An 11,168-nucleotide genomic window follows, 5' to 3' on the forward strand; every position below is an offset into this window, starting at 1 on the left:
ACCATCTCGCCAACCTCGTAAGAGGGGGGTCCTGGTCAAGAGACAGGTCTGCGTCGCCTGAAGTATGCCTGTTGGTTGGCCATCACTGCTTCGTTCATTTCTTTTCTGTTTAATGCTGCTCTGTCGCTAGCACTGGTCCTCAACGGGTTATCCCAGTATCCCGGTCGACACATACGGAATCCCCACAGGACTTCCGCGGGTGTAAACCCAGTCGCTTCATTTCGTCTGCAGCGCAAGTCGGCCAGAATGTCTACGAGGGTTTCGTCCCAGCGGTCTTGGCTCGGGCCCGACAAACGGATTCGCATCCCTTTCTTTATCTCTTGGTTTCTACGTTCAGTGGGATTCGCTCTCGGGCAATAGACACCCGTGATCCAATGAAGTACGCCCCAGGCTTCTAGAGCGAGTGCCCAAGACGGGTGATTGAACTGTGTCCCATTATCCGTTAAAAGTGCCCTCGGTGTCCCATATCGTAGGATAATTTGTTCGCGTATTATGGGTAACGTAATTGCTATCGTCGCAGACCTTATCGCGAATGCTTCGATCCACCGTGAAAATAAGTCTGTGATGACTAATATATATTTATTCCGTCTACGTGTAGTGGGATAGGGTCCCATAAAGTCTAACGCTATTACTTCCCAGGGCCTTTTGGCTTCTACGTGCGAAGTCTGAGGGGCCTTGTGTTGCAGTCCACCTCGTTTTCGGGTGGCGCAAATCTCTTGCGATCTATCTCGCGACTTGTCGTTTTCGTCTGGGCCAAAAATAGTCCTCGCGAATAGCAAAGTCTGTTACTAGTGCTCCCGGATGCCCACTTTCATCGTGGAAAAGTCGCAATACGTCTTTCCGGAGTGATTCGGGTACGACGAGTGTTGGATCTTGGCTTTCATTATTACGTATTAGCATATTATCTCGTACGGATAGGCCCGCGAGTTTCCTATTCGGCCCGGTATCCGTGTTTAATAGATTTATTAGTGTTAACGTTGTTTCGTCGGTTTACTGTTTCTCAATGATAGCCTGTCGCAAGTTTACCATGGTTATCAACATGGCGCTTGGGCATTCTTGTCGTCTCGTAGGGGCAGCCATGCGCTTACTCTCTTCTTCAGGGCTCATGGTAGATCCGGCAGGACTTTGAGGAAACCTTGAAAGGTGGTCAGCTAAGTAGTTTTCAGCTCCCGAGCAGTGCACGATATCAAACGTGAATTCGGAAAGTAACATTGCCCACCGAGCCAATTTTCCTCTGCCACTCTTTGCAGTATTCAGCCATGTAAGGGCTTGATTGTCCGTGATGAGGGTAAACTTCTTGTCTTCCAAAAACCCTCGATATTTAGTCACACCCCAGACGGCAGCCATAGTTTCTAGTTCGTTAGAGTGGTATCGACTTTCGACTTCGTTCAGTCGTTTACTGGCATATGCTATGACGTCCCTTCCACCATCATCTTTAGGCTGGAAGAGGACGGCAGCAATTCCATGTCTTGAGGCGTCCGTCTGGAGACAAAACGGTCTCGAGAAGTCCGGTCGGGCCAGCCTTAAGGGTCGGCCTAAAGCTTCTTTTATTCGTCGGAATGCTTCTGTGGCTGCTTGAGTCCATTGGAATTTGACAGTAGTCCTCAGGAGTTGGGTCAAGGGTGTTGCCATTTCTGCAAATCGCGGTACATACTCTCTTAACCAATTACAGAGTCCTGGGAAGGCCCTCACCTCCCTTCGCGTCTTTGGTTCGGCCGCCGCCTCTACTTCTCGAAGATGGTGGGTCTGAGGTTCGTTTCCCCTTTCAGTTATCCGGTGACCCAGATACTCCACCTCTCTCCGACCTATCTGGCACTTCGCTGGGGCTACTCTAAGCTCGTGGTATTGTAGGCGTTCCATTACAAGGCGTAAGTGACGCGTGTGATCCTCCCACGTTTGGCTGTAAACGATTATATCGTCCAAATATACCAAACAGATGCGGCTTATGAGGCCTACCAGCACTTCTTGGCTCATCAGCCTCTGAAAATTAGATGGCGCGCCACGGAGGCCAAACGGGAGTCTTCGAAACTGATAACGGCACCCATCGGCTGTGGTGAAAGCAGTCAGTGGCTTGGTATCCTGGTGTAGGGGACATTGCCAGTACCCACTTTTTAAATCGATGGAACTGAATATGGTTGCCGTGCCCAGGTCCTTAAGGGTCTCCAGGATGAGTGGCAAGGTCGTGGTTTCCTCGGCGGAGACAGAATTCAATCTTCTATAGTCTACACAAAAACGAGAAGTGCCATCCTTTTTCGGGACCATTACGACGGGGCTACTATATGGACTATTGCTCGGCTCAATAATGTTATCGGCTAGCATCTCTTCAACGTCCTCTTGAATCTGTTTACGTCTTGCCTCTGATTGACGATACGGTGCTAAGTGGAACGGCGTCGTATCCTTTAAAAAGATCTTATATTCGGTCGTTCTACTCGGCGGCCCGGTCGCTGCGAATCGATCCTTAAAGTCCTCCATGACCTTCATCAATGAGGACCTAGCCGCGTCAGGAATATCGGGAGCCAGCTCGGCCAATACAATTGGGCCACATGGCGTCGGTGTCCGTGTCGTCGAGCAATGAAGTGTCTGCCTTGTTTTATCTCCGAAGGGTATACAGCGACGTTTTAAGTCGATTACCGCTTCTTGTTGGCTTAAAAAGTCCAAGCCTAAAAGTAAGTCAATATGTAATTCATCCAGAGCGAGGGCCCGTATTTCCAACGGACTATCTCGCAAGAATCCTTTAACAACTACTTCGCCTCTGGTGCGAAGATTCGCGCCGCCCGCAGCAATAAGTATTTGTGACGATCCGCTCGTTGTATACGGTGGGCACACTAATTCACCTCGGATAAGGGTATTAGTCGCTCCGGTATCGATCACAGCTTCATATGTGCCATTTACTCCTTCTATACGAAAAGGTATCTTGAGGAGATGCTCGACATTCAATGGCGGCATTGACTTCCCCCCGATCTGATAGATACCAGTGATAGCCGAGGTATCTGTTAATACGTACACTGGAGTGCTCGAACCGTTAATAGTTTTACTATCGCTACATATTTCATCACGTAATTCCTTATTACTAACACTTTTTATATCATTTAAATCCGCAGGCAAATGCTTACATACTAGACATACAGCATCTATTTTATTCATTTCGACACTGTAAAAGTCACTCTTACAAGTCGCACATACGCTATTCGTTACCTTATTTATTTTTTTAATAGGTGTATTTTTATTCTCCTTATATGCTAAATGAGTTTTGTTAAAGTCATTTATCTCGTTAATAACGTTCCTGTTTATTTCGTTCTTAGCAATAATACTTCCCGGTAATTCTGGCGTATTTGTAGCTGTCTTTCGTAGTAAGGGCATTTTTTTTTTATCCGAAGGGACACCTGTTTTCTTTGTCCTTTGTTGCGGCGAGATTACCCTCTGTACCCCCGCGTTAACGGTGCCGTCTCCCTGCCCCGCGCAGTCAGCTGATTTCGTTCCCGTGTGTCGTGGAGATAATTCCCCCCGCACTCTTGCGTTAACGCTGCCGTTGCCTCCCCGCCCCGTACGATGAGATGCATAAAATGTTCGTACGCGGTGTTTATTTGAAATGATATCCTTATATTTTCTTCCCATATCCAACATATCATTATAAATATTATTTCTGGTTTGTTCCGACTTATTTAATTGAGCCGGTGTAATACAGAATTTATCAATAACAGGTTTGCCAGTGTCAGCGTTAAATCTACTTACGGTTTTTACTGGGGTCTCTGCTGTGTTTACTGCTTGTCGATGAATCCTCGTATTTTTAATCTCACAAACATTCATCGCCTTTTTTGACACAGTATTTATTATTTTATTACTACTAATTATATTTACAGCTTCGATTGGCTCGCCCTGCGGTTGTTTTCCAACTTTTCTATACCGGCGTGAGGCAATATTTATATTGTTTAGCTTGAAAATGGCTAAAGTTTTTTCAGAATCGGTCGGAAAACATCACCAGGCGGTGCGTCACGAATATATTTTTTTTAATATAGACGCTACATTTACAGCCCCTATGAGAGGGTCCTGTTTCATAACTTTTTCAGCTATCGGAAGGATGTCCTGACTAACGTTACACTTCTTTCCACTTTTGAACACAAGCTCTTGCACAAGCACTTGAAGAGAGTCCTGCGCGACGGTACCTTTGCCAGTGCCGTATGCAGCACGTCGACTGCCATCTGCGAGCCTAGACGGAGGTCGGGTTCTGCATCTAATCTTCATTCCCTCGGTGTCTCCTGTGTTCGCTGGATCCTTCGTTTCAGTACCTCGCACTCGGAATGTTCATGATACTCAGGGCAATAGTAACACTTCCGAGCTCCGTTAGCATTTGAGTAACTTCCACGGCCCCTAGTTCCAAATGAACCCCGTAGAGGGTATTGGCCTCTATACCCGTAACTCGTCTGAGCCGGCGGTGCTTCATAATTAGTGGTCACTTCGTTCTCCGTTTTTGTAGCGAGTGGTGCGAGGCATGTATGCGATACCTCGGCGGACCGTAGTTTCGCGTGTCCCCCGGTTTGTTCCATTCGTTTTGTCTGCTCGCCTCGCCACTGACAACTGCATGTTTGAGGTGTGCTTCTTTGAGTGGGTGTTGGTACGGCGATGGTCGGGTTTGTTTTTATCATCCGTAGGTCACGAACGACTTCTAGTAGTTCTTCGAGTGTCTGCCACTTGCACGCTCCCACCCACAATTGTACTCTTTCTGTAAAAAGTTCGTAAAATATGTCGGCGAGGTCTTTACTACTTGCAGTAGGCATTAACGCCTTGGCGAGGTCTCGCTTGTTTAAGAGGAAGGCATAAAGGTCTTCTTCAGGACGCTGTGCTGTGGTTTTCAGTTCGTCTTGTTGTTCTCTGGTCCTGGTAGGTGACTCAAAGTGACGGCGGAGTCGGTTGGTAAAGGTCTCCCACCCATCGTCTGGAGACACTGTTCTGGCCCAGGACTTGGCTTCGCCTTTCAGCTGCCCCAAGGCACGTCCTGTCCAGTTATCCTCTGGGGTTCTATCCAACCGGAAGAACTCTTCGCATCCGGCCAGAAACGTAGCCACCCTATGTTTGGGGTTACCCCCAAACGTCACTTGTAGTTCTGGCTTATGTGCCCACGGTTTATATGGTAGTTCTGGTCGGGGCACTACCATCGGAAGTACACATGGTATACTAGGTGTGGTCACTTCGGTGCGCGGACTGTCATTAACAAATGGTCGCATTGTTTCGAAATTAGTCGCGAACGCGTTGTCCGTGGAGGCCACTTCCGTGTCGATAATCGGGTCGGCCATGTTTAAAGAGTCATCAGATGTCTCCTTGTTGGTGTCGGCCTTTGTTTGCGAACGTGTCCGCATTGACATGTGCACTCGTTTAGTTTTTTTTTTTTTTTTTTTTAAAAAACAACAAAAAAAAATATTTTTATTTTAATTTTTTTCGGTCCTCATGGTTGCGGGATCGGCAAATCCGTACAATTCACAAGCCGTATATGTTGGGCGCCACATGATAAATCCAGGGTTCCGGTCTAGCTCAGACAAAGTTCAATTCGAACCCTGGTATCACAATTTTTAGTTAGTAACTGGTAAACTGTCACTTTTTATCTTTAGTATGGTTTTTTTTTAGGATTTGGGCTGGGCAAAATAACGCACCGGAATTAGTTTAAGGCGACGTTGCAATATCTCCAACGGTCAAATTATGGCATTGTTGCCATTCAACATATTATTTTCTAACAACTCTTTTTCTTCTCCTTGCACTATCTAACATTCCTCTCTCTCAATTACAATACAAGTTATTTTTCCCATTCATTCTTTATACATGGTATTGCAATTTATTGGCGTTTTGTCTACACATTCTACTGACATGTTTCATACATTATTGTTAGCGACAGTTGGTCACTTTTTATACTGTTTAAGGGGTGAAGCCCAATTTCATTCGTCGTCTCGCATGCTTTCTTATTTATTCACACCTGGTCTTCCACGAACCGTGTCCTCAGCCTCAAAGACACGGGCCGTGGGACTTATTTCTGGAAAGAAACGTCCCTCTGGGTGGTCAAGGGTGCGGCTCGGTGCAGTTTATTTGACTACGAGGCCAAGGGCGTGTTCAGGCCACTCTACACCCCTAAAAGGTACTCTAGGTATAAGACCCGAAGTCTGAGGTCGTGACAGTTCCTATACCATTCATTCCGTTGCAATGAAATTTTAATCAAGTGTTGTTCTCACGCCCGCAAAGGTTTGTGAATTAGTGCAACCATCTTCTTCTTCTTCTATTCGTATGCGTTCCTATACCATTCATCTGATTGCAATGAAATTTTGATCAAGTGTTGTGCGCACACCCGCGAAGGTTTCTAAATTAGTATTATATAAAATAGAAAGTTTGTTTGTTCCATCCAATTTTGATTTTTTTTACTACATATTAATAACATTAATAACGTTTTCATATTTTGGATTCGATTTTAATTAAGTGTCTTATGTTTGACCTTTACTTCTATTAGAATTATTTTAATATTGCCATATTGTATTACACAGATATTTAAATATTAAAAAAATAATTACCTCTTATTATTTTTTAAATAGGTATCTAAGATAAATATAACCATGAAGCGACCCTGTGCGAAGCCGGTTACTTCAGCTATTATTATATAATTTTTATAAATAAGGCCTTTGTAAAATAATATATTAATAAAAATAACTATTAAATCCAGAATCTGGATTATAATACAAATAGGTACATTCACATAATTATTATTACCAAGTCTATGGTCAGTATCATAGACTAATGTCAGTATTTTAATAATATATCAATTGTTTTTTTTATTTCTATTTATGAAATTCATAAAAGAAAACGTAAAGCTTATATTAGTAGGCATTAGATATTCTTAATTATTATTATATTAGCTTTGTGGACGGCAAAAGAATTTTCGTAGTAAAAAGGTTTTTTCTTTAATATTTTCATTTAACTCCATCTGGCAATTTTGGCATTTTTAATAGCAGGCGGATAGTCATTCGTGACTGACGTTTATCGGCGGTACTAATTCAAAAACAGTAGAATATTAGATAAATGGCATATTTATTCGTTTATTTGTCTAAATCATTGTGTTTTAACCTGACATTAGTCGAATTTAGTGTATGAAGATAGCAAGCATCCATATGTACACTGATCACATTTAGGTTCTTCGTCACAATGTGTTATTTCATGCTTTTTACGACTACTGCTGGCACCATTCATTCTGCTTTTCGAAAATCGAAAGGTCGAGAAGGCTTGAAAGTCTTGTTCGCTCAAAAGATGACAAAATTTAAAAGTGGTCATGATCCTCAGCCATGAGTGTACAACCAATAAGAGAGGAGAAGACAACTAATTTTTTTTTTTTTTTAATAATAACCATACCCTTGCTTTTTCGTACAAGGTGGTTGGGTGGGTTAGTTGCATTGATGTGGGGCTAATTAGGTGCCTCCATTTATATCTTTAATTTTCTTTATGGCCAGGATTAAATATTTTGTATAGTGTTCTTGGGTTGTTCTATTGCTTAGTGCTTCGTGAGGCTTTTGGAGGTCAATTTCGTGATTATGTTGTCTACATCGAGTCCTGAGAGTCCATCGCTCCCTTTCTAGTATAGGGCAGTCGTTGATGACATGCCACACAGTTTGAGATGTGTTGCCGTCACATGGACAACAGTCGTCATCCCTCAATTTAAATCTTTTTAGATAAGCTCGCACCGATCCGTGGCCTGTTAGTATCTGTGTGAGTTCGTATGATATTTTTAAGTTCCTGGCAAGAGTGATGGCACAGTTTATGTTTGGAATAAATTTCTGCGTTATTGATCCTGTGGCGGATGTTGTGTATCTGTGGTTCCATAGCTCTATGGTATCTTCGTTTAGTTTTTGTTTTGCGTAACTCAGAGGGAAGTGTGTATAGGTTAAAGGTCTTTTGTCTGTTGTGGCTTGTTTAGCGTATTTATCAGCTTCCTCGTTTTCGGCTATCCCTGTGTGACTTCTTATCTAGAAGAATCTGGGGTTTGTTCCTATCATTCGAAGCTGTGTTGACAGTGTTAAAATGTCTCTTACAAGTGGGTGTGTCGATGATGGGTTTTGGAGAGCTACCAAACTGGATTGGCTATCTGAGAATATGTTTACATAGTCGTGTCTGTGTAACTTTAATCTTTTGAGTGTCCACTCGAGAGATTCTCTGATAGCAAATATTTCTGCTTGGAAAACAGTGCAGTAGCTTTCGAGCTTACATTTTCGGGGTGTTATTAATGTTCCATTTTCGTAGGCTACAAAAGCTGCCCCTACTTTGTTATCGATTAGACTGCCATCTGTGTAGATCTCCAATCCTGTGATGTGGTATTTTGTTTTAGTGTCTTCGTCAACTGTTCCTATGTATTCTATATTTTCTAGATGTCTGTTGCCAGGATGTGGAAGTTGTGTGTAGTGTATTTTGTTTTCGTATGTTCTGTCTGTAGGTAAGTGTCGGGGAAGTATGTGGCTTGTTTTAACTTGGTATATTCCTGTAAGTTCTTGTATTTTTATATCTACTGGCGCTATTCCTGCCAGGGCTTGTGCTGACGTTTGCTAATTTGCGAGCATCTATATGAAAATTTATCGCATTTATAAGGTTTTTCATCAGTATTGCCATTCTATATGTTTTAAGCTTACTAGGTATTTTTAAATTACATATTTTTGATTATATTGGAAATCACATTCATCACACGCAAATGGTTTTTCTCCTGAATGTGTAAGTTCATAAGTTCTTTCATTGAATAAGTTTATGTAATTTTAATATGTTTCTGATATTTCTTCCATCTACCTTCTGTTGAAAATAATGTAATTTCTATGCCATTTTACCATAATATTAACAAACTTATTTCGGAAGTCCTAACTTTTAGCTCAACTATTGAAAAATAATAAAAATGTTAGGTAATAGTATTACAAAGATTTACCACTGCGTTTCATTGGTTAGATTTTTATCTAGATTAATACTGTAAACATCTTTACAGTCTTTTGATGGTGGGAAATTGGAAAATCAAGAGTTACGTATTTTTATCAACATATTGTCGTATGCATGAGAATCCCAAAAACCTCATAGGCTATATACTGCACGTTTGTATGCATGAGTACAAACGTGATTAGCTGTTAAGTGACGTCACGAATGTGAGATCTCATTTGTCCTGGTGTTCGTATTATAAAATTTCATTCCCCGATAAATAATTTAAAATTTTGAAATTGTAAATGTGTCTGAAAGTGTGCGAACGGTACCATATAAATTTAATAATTATACATGAATAATTATTATGAACTTTAAATAATTTATCAGCTATTTTATCACATGTATTTTAAAATTATTTTACTGTACGAAAGGTTGTATTGCCGGTAAACTGTTCCATTTGGTGGCAACACTGAATACATTTGGTGGCAATACTGAATATTATTATGAGAAATGTCAAAACAGAATAGGAATAAATGACAGGAAATGCAAATGATTTTAGACAATAATATGTAATGATCTCTGTATAATATTATCATTTATACCAATCACCGTATGACACTATTGATGTTTCCAGTGTATTTGAGAGTTGTGCCTTGTTTATTACAGTTATCTTACAATAATTAACTAGGTAGGTAGGTACCTATTTTGAAAAACGCAGAATGCTTCCACTTGTATATTTTAAAGCTAGTCTATTATAAACCGACATATTTAGTGAGCATTACACCGTTTTGGCTATTTCGTGTAGACTCTATTGACTGGATGTTCCAAACGGATGCTTGTTCGGGACATTTTGGCGGGGTACTTCATGAAAAATCATGTAATTAAATTACTCAAAGGTGTGCATTTAAAAAATGTGGAAAAAACATGTTTGGTGTTAAAACTTGACGACCACTCAAAATCAAATTACTAGCTTAATTTAAGAGATAATTTTTGAAAAATCGTGTTAAAACTCAACATAAATATACTTAATTGGATGCACTTAACATAAAAAATTTTAAGGCAAATTTAATGGTTCAAGTATCAAGTCACAACATTTAAAAAAATAATATCTCACGATATAATCGAGAAAACAAAAAGAGCACGTGCACAAACGTAAGCCAATAATAGACAAATTGATGACATAATAAATAGTTTAAAAAGTTTGTTAGGTGGTTCTACTTAACGTTCATCAAATATTTAATATCGAATAACTCACGTACTATATGAGAAAAAAAATTAAAAAGTCTGCAGAATTGCACACTAGCTATGCGTCAAGAGATTTCATTTCAGATGAAAAAGCAAAACAAAATCGTGCACTAACGTTCACTACCAACGCACAAGTGTTAACAATTTAAATTTTAAAAAAAACCCAAAGTTTAGCGACTCAAGTATCCAGCATTTAGCTGGGTCACCCAAATTGAAATGCGAATAACCCCCTTAATATTCGTGCACAAACAAAAAAAACGCGCGCACACACGTGCACTAACGATGCACAAACGAATGCACTCAAAAAAAGTTGAAATTTCAACATTGGGTGACCCAACGTTTAGCTGGAACACCCAATTTGAAATTGGAATTTTTCGGTTATTGTAGGTGCACAAACGAAAAAAAATCGTGCACAAACAAATGCACCCAAAAAAAGTTGGAGTTTTAACATTGGGTGATCCAGGTAAATGGACCTTGATTGAGATTATCTTGAGGTAGATATATGTAATACGACACTTGGTTAGGCTAAATGTCGTGTCTTCAGTATCAATGTGATAATATAATAAGTATGTACTGATACCGAGAAGAATGGTAGAGAACTCACATGTATGCTGGCAGCATTCTTCACGAGCGTCACTTTGATTGAGGGATGTGTGGACATCAGGATATATAATTCAAGATAAAACACGTCTTTGATTTGACAGATCCACGTGGAACTAGGTTTATTTACGCTAGAGCATAGGCAAACATTGATAATATTACATCACTTACATCTAAAGAGGTCTTAAATTAGTCACCGCACTGTCTTTATATTAGGGGCGATTCATTGTTGTAATCCCGCGCACTAAGCACTGATTCACTTTTTCTCTCACTAGGGAATTGATTAACTTTCATTGGATTTTTGCGCGAGTCACCGATTGGTATTACAACGATTACGGATTATTAACGATTGATTTAAAAAATGGGTCGGGAACGCCACCGATTGCGCGGCGACACACCTCGCC

The 11,168-nt window shown here is 40.9% G+C and overlaps 1 protein-coding gene across 1 annotated transcript in view; it reads left to right on the top strand.

The window, feature by feature from the left end:
• Positions 1-6,982: 6,982 nt before the first annotated feature.
• Positions 6,983-11,168, top strand: part of LOC147080093 (uncharacterized) — a 47,634-nt gene continuing 43,448 nt past the window's right edge. Inside the window, exon 1 of the mRNA XM_085947986.1 lies at positions 6,983-7,020. The gene's annotated coding sequence lies outside the window, so the exon portion shown is untranslated. The remainder of the gene's footprint in view (positions 7,021-11,168) is intronic.

This window comes from Rhyacophila brunnea, unplaced genomic scaffold (genome assembly GCF_057557595.1).
Source record: "Rhyacophila brunnea isolate RB1 unplaced genomic scaffold, BYU_Rbru_1.0 scaffold_1, whole genome shotgun sequence".
Classification (NCBI taxonomy): Eukaryota; Metazoa; Arthropoda; class Insecta; order Trichoptera; family Rhyacophilidae; genus Rhyacophila; species Rhyacophila brunnea.